Below are 5,242 nucleotides of genomic sequence, written 5' to 3'. Positions count from 1 at the left end.
TGGGAGAAAGCAGGACACATGGACACGGGCACACTCGGCTAAACTCGTCCAATGTTTATTGAAGCGAGAAATGTTGCAAACGTCGCTGCAATTAAGACTCACCCATCCTGATCCCTCTCTCGGCTTCCCTTTGAGCAGGAAGCCGGAGGCAGGACCTCCCCCAGACTGGGGGGGCGGGCAGGCAGGGAGATGGGGGGAGTGCAGGGAAAGATGGTGAAATCGGGGGACAGGAGAGGGACAGGGAGGCAGGGAAAGGGAGATTCTGGGGGAAACACACACACTCCCACACAGGCAAAGACCAGGGGCGTCGATCTCTGCCCCCACACGGCAGCCACAGGAACATCAAGGAAAGACCAGGCGTCCGTGAGACATTTCAGTCCTTCCTGTCATGAAGCGTCTGCCGAGAGGGGCGGCGTCAAGGTCTCTGGACTGCGGAGAGAACAGGTGCAGGGGGCTCAGCTTGCAGGGACAGAGGCCAGCCGGGGGCCCGAGTTCAAAGAGAGAGAGACATGGAGGGAAATGCAGGCCCAGGGAGAAACTGAGGCACAAGGAAATGGGATGCCCCGGGAGGGCAGGACATTGTAACGCCAAAAAGCTAGCTGGGCTGAGACCTCGTCCTCGGCGGAGTCTGCAGTGAGGAATTCTGACGAGGAAAACGAGGCAGGTTGGCAGGGCTGACGGGCAGCGGACCTCACAGGAAGCACCACGAGCCCGGCCCACAGGGAAACCTGGTTTGCAGAGAACCCATCGGTGGCCAGTTTTCTTTGATACCCGCGTCGGTCCAGCTGGGCACAGAGTCCCACACTGACCCCTTTCCCTCCTGGACAGGCCAGATTCACCCTGCCCAGCTCCTGGGAGGTCACCTCTGAGCCCCTACAATGTCCTGACTGGTAAGAGGGTCTTGGTCTACCAGGGACCTCGGGCCATGCCAGACAGTCCACGCTGACAACGTGATTTGTGTCGGGTGTGTGGGCCATGCGGTATCTGCTTGACCTCTGGGGGGGGGGGGTAAGGGCAGCCGCATCTATGTGACCCACCCCCAGTAAGAACCCTAGATGTCAAGGCTCAGCTGTTCCTGATTGGCAAAATCTGACGCACGTTGTCACACACCATGGCTGGGAGAATTCAGCGCTGTCCACACCACGCCCAGGGAGAAGACAAGTGGAAGCCCCTGGTCTCTCCCGGACCCTGCCCCCCACGTGCCTCTTCTTCCCTTTGTGGTCATCTTAATCTGTACCTTTCACTGCAATAAACTGAGTGTCACAGCTCTGCCAAATTCCCAGAGTCCTTGGTGGTCTTGGGCACATCCTGAAACTGCACCCACAAAACACGCAAACAAGGATCACTCTTGCCAGATTGCCTGTGGTTTCTTCCCTTCCCTCGTTTTTCTTATATAATAAATCCCATTTCTACATTGGATGAAATCATCTATTGATTTAACCTTTCTGGAATCCAAGTAAATCTCTAGCTGAATTAAGACAACAGATCTGAGTTACTGACAGTTAGGAACTGGCAGACGGCGTGTATAAACAGGATTCAAATCCTGCTACGGTGGCACCCTGCCCCCACCCTCCTCACAGCGACAGTCCACAATTTAGCAGCTTATGCAGCTTTGGGATTACGCAATTCCTGTTTTTATCTGGGGACAATTGACTTCATTTCAGACCTGCACATGAGGCAAGACATTATTTCTATTATCGCACTGCCCTACTTCAAATCTGCATGTCCCCACTGACATTGAATGTGACCTCATTCTGCTCTGGTAAAAAATTCTAGGAAATGGAACTTCAGTTTTAAAACATTTGAACCTAGTTTTCTGGCGTGGAGCACACTGGGACCAGGTATGCGGGTCCCCAGTGTACTGGGCTGGGACTCTGTTCTAGACCACCATGGAGTGGGTACTGGTACTGAAGTTTAGAGGAGGGTAGAAGTATGTTCTAGGTTCCGCAGTGGCAGAACCAGAACTTAGCTGTGGACGGGGCTAGTAACTAGTGGACGGGGCTAGTAACTAGTGCCCAGTTCCAGAGTAGGTGGGGTTTGGAGCTCATCCGGAACATACTAGAATCCAAACTGGAAAATCAGACTCAAGAGGGTGCTGGAAGGCAATTCTGTGTCCCTGAGGCAACATGGAAATTGCTGCTTGTTCAGCAAGGACTGGGTTAGAAACTAGAACTCGCCTCAGAGTTCTGAGTTTCTGAACTCAGAATTGGGTTTCTGAACCCAATTACTGGATTGGTAAGGGAGCCTGGGTTTATGGCATGTTGGGAGCTGGTATCATATTTGATTCTAGATTATATATAGGGGAACTAGGAGTCCATTCTTGGGTAGTTTGGGAGCAGGTGATCAGTTCTAGAGTTAGCATTTGTTTCTAGAGCTAGCATTTGTTTCTAGAGCATTCTTGGACTCATGGTCAGTTCTAAAGCAGGTGTGTTTCTGGAACTGGGGTCAGCTCTGGAATGTTTCTAGAACCAGTTTTCAGGTTCAGAGCAATCGGTCAAAGGTGTTGGACACGGGAATTCAAAACATGCTGGCAACTCGGGCCGGCACTCAGGTATGTGGCCTGTCGGGCTGGGAACTGCTTCCTGGCGATGGGTCAAACACCCACGGTTCCAGGTTCGGAACTGTTGTGTCCCTTTGGCACCTTTTATTCCCAAACCAGGAGAGCAGTTTTAGGGCAGTCCTCTGACCCCACCACCATCTCGGGTGTCATCCTGCACGACCCCAGGTTGAATTTCCATCCCTCTTGCTCTGGGGACACACCTGGTGTGGCCCCATCCCCCAGACTCTGCACCTGGGCCAGGCAGTCACAGCACGGGGGAGGGGACTATCCAAAGGGCGGCATCCCCACCTCGGCGGCCACCCCTCACCTCTGCCTTCAGGGCACATCAGGCCCGAGCCAAAGCGGCTTTGATGGCGGCCACCAGCTTCAGAAACTTGCTCTCCGTGTCCACGTAGCCATCGCCTCTCTGGGGAGGGGAGGAAGAGGGGAAGGGTGAGCTGGGACCAAGACCCCAACTTCAGCCCAACCCCACACTAACCAAAAAAAAGAGGCGGGACAGACAGACATACCTTCTTGGAGTGAACCAACTTCCCGGCTACCGTAACTTCAAAGAACCCAGTGGCCTGAGGAGTCCCCTCGCCACACTGAGGAAATAGAGAGGTGTTGGAAGGGCCGAGATGTCCCCCGTGGGGACACCCTCCCCCCTTCCCAGGGGAACAGAGAACATGGGGGAAGGAGACAGGGCTGGCCGAACCCATCCCCCCCAGTCTGAGTCTTCCTCCCCATCCCCGAAACTCACGATGTCCAGGCACCCGGGGAACTCATCTTCTAACTTCTTCTTGAGCTGAAGATACTGAAAACAGGGTGGGAGGTCACAACACGGGCCACACCAGCCAGCCCTCCCCCAACCTCCAGGGACATCTCCCGTCGCCACCCTTACCTTGGACTTGTAGCCTCAAGCTCCACTGGTGGAGAGTCCAAGAGAGCGGGTCCGTGGGGCAAGAGGGAGACAGGTGGGGACCCGGGGAACAGATAAAGAGGGGCAAAACACAGGTGGCAACAGGTACCCTCACGAGAGAGGAGACAGACCCCAGACACACGGAGGGTGTTGTGGAACAGCGGGGGTGGGGGGCGGAGCCACAGGGAAGAGTTGGACACCCACACAGAGATACGCAGAAAAAGAAACGGAGACAAGAGACAGAGAAGGGGAGGGGGGGGGGAACAGGTACAAGGAGACCAGAAGACAGAGAAGGCAACAGGGAGGAAAACGGAGAGGACTGGATTAGGATGAGAACCGGACACCCTGCCCACTCCCCGTGCCCTCAGCCCCCTCGCGGTGTGAGGAAAACCCTGTTACCCCTGGATCCTGAACGCCCTCCCAGTCCCGGGGCAGAAACACAAGCTCCCCAACCCCCACGCGGGCTATTTCGGGACTGGAATCTGGTGCACAGGCGCTGTGGGTGCCTAAAAATGTCACTCCGGCCTCTGCTTTGTAGAGCAGGCAAAAACATTTCTAATGCCGGGACAGATCGGAGCCCTGGGTGGGCATTACACACAGGATGGCCCCCGCACTTGGGTTCACATGTTCCTGTCACCTGCAGTCTGGACCTCAAGCTACTGACCTGCTCCTGACCCACTCCCAGCCTCAGTTTCCTCATCTGTAAGATGGAGCTAAAATTCCTCTCCGTGAAGAGATTTCTGGGAGGATAAATTCATTGAACATGTAATTATCAAGCACTTACTGCAGGCCGGCATAGTATGGGGGGAGGAGAACAAAGCACTCCACCCTGGATAACTAGTAAGGTTACTCCCCCACTACAGATGGGGAAACTGAGGCCAGAAAAGGAAAGTGGTTAGCAACCAAGGGAAACCCACTGGGTGGAGGTCCAGAATATATTTATTCAACTCCTTTCAAAGCACACGCAGGGACATTCTCGAACCTTCTCGCCCTGACTCTTCAGCTGTTCAGGATACTGGGGGAGGGGAGCCTAACGGTAGACGGAAGCTCAAGTCCCATCACAAACTGCTCCCCACCCCCTTCCCCCGACCGAGCCCCGGGGTCGGGTGTTCACAAGGGACACACACGCGTCTCAGATCCAGTCTGAGATGCCCAGCATGTCACACGCCCGGCAGGGCGGATCCGCGCCCTCCGCACGCCACGCCACCCGCACGCGAATCCCTTTTCTCGGGGTGCCCGCGAGTCCTCCCCGCTACGCCGCCCGACCCCGGCTCCAGCCGGACGGAGGATCCTCTGGCCGCCGCGCTTACCAATAAACGACTTGCACCGGGAGACCCATGATTGCGGAGCCCGACCCGCGCCGGAGAGCGGACCCGGCAGCGAGCAACTCGCGGTGTGGACGCGCCCGCCGGCGCCTGCGCAGAACGACTTATCCAACCCCGCGCTCCGCGGCGCGAACCAACGCGTGGGGGGTGGCGGGGGGCGGAGCGGTGCCCAGGCGGGGGACTAGGGGCCCACGACCCGCCATCCCGAGGCCCCCTCGCCAGCTTACTTCCTGTCCCCTGCTGGGCTAGGGAGCGTCCCGACAGAGGGAGTCCCGGGTAGAAGTCCCCCGCGCGTCCCCGCCCAGAGTCCCCCGGGCCGGAATGGTACGGCCCCGCGGGGACGGGCTGGGGACTGGCAGCGCGTGGGCCGGGAGGGGCCCGGGGGCGTGGGGGCGGCGCGATGCTTGGGGACAGTGAGGGGGCGAGGCCCTCTGGAGTTGGGGTAGACTCTGGGGCCGA

General features: G+C 57.2%; 1 long non-coding RNA gene across 1 annotated transcript; it reads right to left on the bottom strand.

The window, feature by feature from the left end:
* Positions 1–274: 274 nt before the first annotated feature.
* LOC138374471 (uncharacterized) lies at positions 275–4,856 on the bottom strand. The gene is made up of 6 exons (XR_011231384.1): positions 4,769–4,856; positions 3,441–3,465; positions 3,300–3,353; positions 3,070–3,144; positions 2,868–2,966; positions 275–429 (listed from the first exon to the last, which is right to left on the bottom strand). It is a non-coding gene; the product is annotated as an uncharacterized lncRNA (long non-coding RNA).
* Between the last annotated feature and the right edge of the window lie 386 nt (positions 4,857–5,242).

The sequence above is a fragment of the Eulemur rufifrons genome, chromosome 24 (genome assembly GCF_041146395.1).
Source record: "Eulemur rufifrons isolate Redbay chromosome 24, OSU_ERuf_1, whole genome shotgun sequence".
NCBI classification, from domain to species: Eukaryota; Metazoa; Chordata; class Mammalia; order Primates; family Lemuridae; genus Eulemur; species Eulemur rufifrons.
The sequence above is the reverse complement of the archived record's forward strand: the minus strand, read 5'-3'. Positions and strand labels throughout refer to the sequence as shown.